Raw genomic sequence first — 8,235 nt, 5'->3', positions numbered from 1 at the left:
AGATTTTCATTTGCACATTTCTGCAACTACAGTTCATTTGTACGTTTCTGCAACTACAGTTCATTTGTTCATTTCTGCAACTACAGTTCTTTTCTATCAGTTCTAGGAAAACTGTTAGATGTTGACATATAAACTTGTTTCCTAAGAGTATATAGGCCTTGTGGATCATTGGACATAATCTTTGTTCCTGCTAATCAGGTGGCTAACTCTACCTTAGTGTGCCATAGTTATTGAAAATCTCTTTCATGGACACAGACTCTGCTACAGTATCAATGGTCATTGATCTTGAAAATAGCCTTCTTGAAACAGAACAAAATATGCAAACAAAGCTGGCTGAAATGTGCAAAATGTTCAGCACTATCTGTCTGTTTAATTGAAATAACTCAGGAGATCAGTGGCCTACAAATGCTATAGCTGGGAATTCAAAAGAGAAGGCCATTCATTTCCTATTCACTACATGTCTGCATTCTCACATTTCCCCATACACTATGATTACCTGAACCGGAGAGGGTGCACTAGAGGGCACAGGCGGCATGGGCTACATTTGTTTACACAGTGCTTAGCATAGGGCAGTGGCTAACATGACATTTAATATATGTTTTGATCATATTTCATGAATTTGAATTGTCCTAGTTTCCTTCACATTATTTAAAATGTAACAACACTGCAATTGCAGTGGTCTTTCTGAGTTTGGAATATTTATTTTGAGAAGAGAAAATATTATACGTCAAGAATCACAATTTTAATATATTTATAAACTCATGACACTTCCTTAAATTATGTATCCTTATGTGAACTTTGGTGTTACTTTAGCTGCGGCAATCAAATATAGCACAATTTTATAACTATTTATAGAATTAAATCATGTTGTCATTATATATATGACATCCATATGCCAAGAATATATATATATATATGTATATATGTATATATGTATATATGTATATATGTATATATGTATATATGTATATATGTATATATGTATATATGTATATATGTATATATGTATATATGTATATATGTATGTATATATGTATATATGTATATATGTATATATGTATATATGTATATATGTATATATATATGTATATATGTATATATATACATATATGTATATGTATATATATGTGTGTACATAATGGTTCTAGAAAATTATAAACCATATATGCTTAAAGATCCTATATAATAAAGAGCTAACATGCAAATGGTTGTCACACCCCTCATGCAGTCAAGCTGTAACAGCTCTGACATTCAACACTGGGGAGAGAGAAATGGGGACCAGTCAGGGACAAATGAGCTTGCAAGAGAGGAATAGGGACCAGCCAGGCTGTGGTCCAGAAGAGGGACAAGCTGCACATCCCGTGGTCCCAGGTGCCTGTGGCTGTGGCCTTGGGCAAAGCCGCCTGCCCATGGTCCCCTGCAGCTGCAGCCGGCTCGGGTCCTGGGTGCCTGTGACTGGCCAAAGGAGGAAATCCTGGCTCCCAGGTGCAGGGCAAGGCAGAGGTGGTTAGGAGTCAGCAGGCCAGCAGGCAGAGGGGTTAGGGGTGATTAGGCCAGCAGGCAGGTAAGCTGCTAGGAGCCAGCAGTCTGGATTGTGAGAGGCAATTGGACATCCCCTGAGGGGTCCCAGATTGGAGAGGGTGCAGGCTGGGCTGAGGGCCACCCGCCTTTCTGTGCATGAATTTTGTGTACTGGGCCTCTAGTTAATTAATAAAACTTCTATATTTGCTAATGTTTCAATAAACAGTGCCAAAATAGCCCAAATTAAATTAACATGTATGTTATTTCTAAAAAAATAATTATGTTTGTGCCTGTTTTAATACAATGTTTTCATAATTTTATACAAATTTAATGTTGTAAGCCAACTAATATTCTAAATGCATTAATCAAACATAATATATAAATAATAATATAGCTAGCTCATGTAGTAAGGAAATAATTGCCCCCCAATAATCATTTGAATGTCATTTCTATAAATTCAAATTTTCAATTTTGGATGAGTACATTCAAACATATAACTATATAGCAATAATTACATCATGAAAACATTGAAATGAATGAAATCATTAGACAAAATGGATTGAATGAGCATTCTTTACCATTTTAAGATATTACTATTTAATATTAATATTATTATTTCACCCATTAGACAGATTAAGACCCAGGTAAAGAAAAGTTATGTGATTACCCACCACACAATGAAAACTTTCTAATCCAGCTATTGCTAGTAGCGCCGAAGACTCCAGCTACTGGGATTCATTTCCTTTCTGATAGTAAAATAAGAATGCTTATTTCTGACCTCAGTTTTTTATGGAACAAGTGAACAATATGGGAGGAGAACAGAAGAAATGTATTATAGCAGACAACATATATATATATATATATATATATATATATACACTAATAAAAGGGAAATATGGTAATTGGCGTATGACCGCTACCCTTCCCATTGGCTAATCAGGGCAATATGCAAATTAACCGTCAGCCAAGATGGCGGCCAGCAGCCAGGCAGCTTGGAACTAACATGAGGCTTGCTTGCTTCAGTGACGGGGGACTCCAGCGTTCCCCGCCTGCAGCTGCAGGCCTCTGAGCTTGCAGTTTAAGAAATATAGTAACATATAGAAGCTAAAGAAAACCCCAGAAACCAGCTTTCAGCCGGCTGGGATCTCAGAGCTGGAATTGATACAGAGTTTCGATTGTAGAACCTAAACAAACCAGATACCTGCTTTCAGGAGCTGAGGTCTAAGAGCTGGAGCGTCAGAGCTAAAGCTGGCCCAGAATAAAAAAAAAAAAAAAAAAAAAAAAAAAAAAAACAGAAAAAAAGGAGCAGTTGGGAGCTTCAGTCCCAGCCCAAAAACAGCCCTCAGCCCCTCACCCAGACTGGCCAGGCACCCCAGTGGGGACCCCCACCCTGAAGGGTGTGTGACCAGCTGCAAACAGCCATTATCCCCTCACCCAGGCTGGCCAAGCACCCCAGTGGGGAACCCCACCCTGATCCAGGACTCCCTTCCGGGCAAACCTGCCGGCCCCCACCCGTGCACCAGGCCTCTATCCTATATAGTAAAAGGGTAATATGCCTCCCAGCACTGGGATCAGCGGAGCTGAGAGGCCTCCAGGCACCGGGATCAATGTGACAGGGGGCAGCGCCCAAACCCCCTGATGCCCTGCGGCTCTGTGTGTGACAGGGGGCAGGGCCACAACCTCCCTATCCGCCCTGCTCTGTTGGTGACAGGTGAAGGCGCCCCAACCCCCTGATCGGCCCTGCTCTGTGGGTGATAGAGGGCGGCGCCCCAATCACCCCCCCCCCACGGGCCCTGCTCTGTGTGTGATGGGGTAGAGCCATAACCTCCACATCGGCCCTGCCCTGAGTGTGAGAGTGGCAGCGCCCCAACCCCCTGATCCGCCCTGCTCTGTGTGTGACAGGGGGTGGTGTGCCAACTCCCCTATCAGCCCCACTCTGTGAGTGACAGGGGGGAGTTCCTCAACCCCCTGATGGGCTCTGCTCTGTGCGTGACAGGGGGGAGCTCCCCAACCCCCTGATGGGCCCTGTTCTGTGTGTGACGGGGGGGGGGAGCTCCCCAACCCCCTGATGGGCCCTGCTCTGTGCGTGACAGGGGGCAGCGACCCAACCCCCTGATTGGCCCTGCTCTGTGCGTGACAGGGGGTGGCGCCACAACCTCCCCATGGACTCTGCCTTGAGTGTGACAGGGGGCGGTGCCCCAACCCCCCAATCGGCCCTACCCTGAGCATGTCTGAGTGTGGCATCGCAACCTCCCAATCCGCCCTGCTTTGTGCATGACAGGGGGCAGTGCCCCAACTCCCCAATCGGCCCTGCTCTGAGCCCAACCAGGGACTGTACCTAGGGATTGGGCCTGCCCTCTGCCACCCAAGAGCAGGCCTAAGCCAGCAGGTCCTTATCTCCCAAGGGGTCCCAGACTGTGAGAGGGCACATGCCGGGCTGAGGAACCTCCCCTCCCCTGCCGAGTGCACAAATTTTTGTGCACCGGGCATCTAATATATATATATATATATATATATATATATATATAATGAATCAAGTCTAAATAATTCACTCAAGGGTATTGGCAATTCTGATTCTTTGGACAACAATATACTGCAAACATCTTAGACACCAATCACCCCTTTGAACCAAGTGAGTATATAAATCAGCAAGCAAAGAACAGTTTTTAAAGCTTATTCCAAGAAGAACTTGAACAACCTAACGAGTTATAACAAGCAAGAACAGTACATGGATCAGATTGCTAAGCAGCAGAGGAGGCAGCTTTGTTCAGCTTTAGGCTTTGAGCTGACCTAGGGCTTGATAGGCAATCACAGTACCAAGTTCTGCAAACTACAGCATTGGTCTCAAATCACACACACACACACACACACACACACACACACTCACAGTCTCCCTTGACACCCATCTCTTTCACTGGAGCTGAACACGCAGGCAGTTAAAAATGACAATGTCAAATAGGTTAGATGGACACATCATCAATTCTAGACATATGTGCATGGTTATTTAACAAACCGAAGATGCAGAAAAGAGAAGTCTGTGAACATTAGATTTTGTGACAAAGTCTCTGATTTTCAGACTAAATCAATTATTTAAAAAATTAGCATATTAGAATTTGGGATAGTGGCAATGTAAGAAGCTATTGTACTCAATATTGGATCATAAGAACGATGTCTGTTCTTTAAAAGCTCCACAGGGTCTTGGACCTGGAATTAAAAAATCCCAAGTGGCCAGGTAGCTAAATGAAGACCAGGTGGTCAGAAGGAACACTGAATAAGCTGACCACAAAAATATCACCACCCCTGATTTTATCTCCCTTCTAATTGTGTCTTAAACTACGGACCCGCCTGCACAGGTGTTCAAGGTTTGACCGCTACCTGGCCTTCCTAGGGTGGTGGTAGTGAGTAGTCTGCCATCTTGCCCCACAGACAGGCCAAACATAGTTACCAGGCAAATGGCAACACTGAAATGGGAATTTCCACCACCTGCCTTTTACCAAAAGCCCTATCCAAGCCCACTTTGTCCCCAGCTTATAAAAGCAGCCAAGCAGAGCCCCCACCCGCCTCTGCCCAGTCAGTTCAGATGAATTTTTCTTTCCTCTGTGTGCTTCCCTTGTGCATAAGTTTAATAAATTCTGTCTGGAAATTTCTCTGGGGTTTCCTCTGGATTTCTATCTTGGGGAAACTAAGAACCCTAATGCTGGTAACATTTATGTTTTACAACAACACAATACGAATTTCCCAGTTAATAGAAAATAAGCTCTGCTTTGCAGATATTGAAATTGATTCATTGCTTTTGATCAGCCTCCCTTCTGGAACCTTGTACACTTGTTATCTCTATTTCCCATATTAACTCTTTTGATTACTAAACTAGCTATATTATACTACCTTTAACTTGAAGAGACACCACATTAAAAATAAAATAAACAGACTGCAGATACTGTACTGTTAAAAATCTTTAGGCATAAAATAGTGCTGGTGATTAATTAAATCACAATTTGAGATGGTAAAACAAGACAATAATTATAATTTGTCACGACATTATTTGGAACTTTAACATATGAGAGGCACTCCTTGCTCAGAGAGAGTGATGGCTTCTATTAGGATGTTTGTAAGGAAGTGTTAGGTGACTGGCTTAAAATTTGTATTATATGTATCCATGTGATACCATTGTGTCAATCTCAATTAGTTCAAACTATTACAAATTCTAAAAATGGATTATTGCTGCCTTCAGAAATATTCAGGCTCCAACATTGTGTTTTGTGTTTTACAAAATCCGTGTTTATTTTAAAACTTTAATTAACAATGTAAAAAGTTATTATATATATTTCTAATTGTTTAAACTTAATTGATTAAAGTTAAAATTATGTAATTAAAATATTCCTCTAGAAAGATGAAGTCAGAATTATAATTCTACCAAAATCTGTGACCCATTTAAGATCATTTGCTGTCTCTGAACTCAGTATACCAAATGACCATGTCCTACTCAATGATATCTAAAATATCTGAAATACATAAAATTTTACTTTGCCTTATTAAAAATATGCTTACTAGAAGCACAATTTATTTACCATGTAGAACTGCTAGTACTAAATAATGAAAAGCCACACTAAAGAGCTACATGTGTTGATTTATCTCACACTAAGAATATTGAGGTCAATTTTTTATGTAAAATGGGCACTTGGCCTTATAGAAACCTCTAGTGAATAGAAAACACAGGCCCATCTGTGAGGAAATATTTTCTCTACTAATTCAAATATAGCAAAAAAAATATCAGTAGTTGGTAGGCTTTGTTTATGCATTTTACTCAGTTTTCGTATTTTATGACACACAAGAGCAATATTGTGACATAAAATTAATGTATGAAATTTTTAATGTATAGATTGTGTCTCTACTTTTAAGAAAAGAGTGATATCATGTGCTTAATTCTCATTGCTAGTAGTAATAGAAAAGAGAGCAGCTCTTAAATAAATATTTTATTTAAATATTTGCCTTTGGGGGGAGGAAAAATGGCGGCGGTATAAACAGACGTGTCCTGTGCCTTGTCCTGGAGCAGATAAGGGTGAGCAGCTGAAACGGGTAACATGCAGCCCGAATAGGCAGAGGATTTTCAGCTGAGAGACTGTCTGCAGCTAGGAAAGACCGAGAACCCCCAGGAAAAAAAGGACGGTTGGAGACTGCGGCTGAAGCCTCTCGTGGTGCGCCAGCTAAGCAGCGGAGACTGCGCCATCTTGGGTGGTTGTTGCCGGCATCCAGAGACCAGCTACTAACCTGGAAACAAGGGATCTCAAGCAGCGTGACTGCCTGAACTCAGACGAGCACTGCTTCTTCTCACGGAAAGGTTGGACATCCCCTAAAGGTGCGGTTTGAAGTTCGGGTTGGAGGGAGGACCGAGCTCGCGTGCGCGCGGGGCAGAATCTGCGCCCCACAGAGTCTGCAGCCGTTGGGACCAGCGTGACCCGCGAGTGGGGAAGGGGCCCCACAGGGCTGCTGGCAGAAGGGAACACGAAAAATGAGCCCATAGCTGGACTGGATGTAAGGGAGCAGCCTTGGACTTTGCCAATCTGCTGGCGGCTTGGTGCCAGGGGCGAGTGAGCGCGCGGAGACTGCGCGCGGAGACTGTGCGCAGACCTGGAAGGTGGAGGCTTGCGAATTCGCACAACTATCAGGCTCTTGTTACAGTTCCCCTTAGATCCGTGCATTTGATTATTAAACCCAGTGCATGGGATTCCCCAGTTGGGGTCATTCACAGAGCCTGTAGGGGAAAGTTCTTTTTGGGGAGCCTGGGAAACAGCGGGCAGTGGCAAGGAACCAGCTCTGGGCAGTGGTCTTTCCTGAATCAGTTCCCAATACCATAGAGGAAAAAAAAAAAAAAAAAAAAAAAAAAACCCTACTGATAGAGAGGACTTATAGCCTCGGAGGTCAATCCAGACACACTGCCACCCAGAGGCAGAGCCACGAACTGTCTCTTCTGCGATCACAAATAAAGGCAGTCTGGTAAACAAATACAAGATGCCTTAAAATCAGGTCTGTGGTTTACTGCACGGAGGGACAGTGTATCGCAGGGAAGTTCAACACTCCCCTGAATGCCTGGCAGGACTGAGGCGTGCCAAAAAGAAGAGTGGAAGATCTGAAGCACCTTCACTTCCGAATATTTATATATATATATATTTTTTTTTTTAATTCTTTTTTCACCATTTCATTAAGAACCTATTTTATTTTTTTTTATTTTATTTTTTTCATCACTTGATTTTACCTTTTTAATTACTACATTTTTTTAACCAGTATTATTGCTATCCTTTTACCATTTTTTCAAGTGTCATTTTATTTTTTATTATTTTTTTAATTTTTCTTTATTTTATTTTGGGATTAGTGTTATACACACTATTTTCATCGTTCCTTTAGCATCATTTCTCTCTAGCTCACATTTACCCTTAAGCCAAAACTCTCTTCCTCACTTTTCCCCTTTTGTTGTCCTGTTTCTCTTACCCTATTCCTGCTTTGGATTTTACCTATTCCTTCTTTCTACCCACTGTCTAAATTTCACCCTACTTATATATCTAATTTCCAATCCCTCACTCTCCCCATACAAATAGCCTCTTCCCCACCTCTATTTCATTCTCTTACTTTTTTTTTTTTTTTTGTATTTTTGTTTTTTTTCTTCTCTCCCTTTTCCCAATCTCATTTCGGCACTCCTTTTTGTTTTTTATTTTTCTC

The sequence above is a fragment of the Myotis myotis genome, unplaced genomic scaffold (assembly GCF_014108235.1).
Source record: "Myotis myotis isolate mMyoMyo1 unplaced genomic scaffold, mMyoMyo1.p scaffold_m19_p_3, whole genome shotgun sequence".
Lineage (NCBI taxonomy): Eukaryota > Metazoa > Chordata > Mammalia > Chiroptera > Vespertilionidae > Myotis > Myotis myotis.
This window is presented reverse-complemented; position numbering follows the sequence as displayed.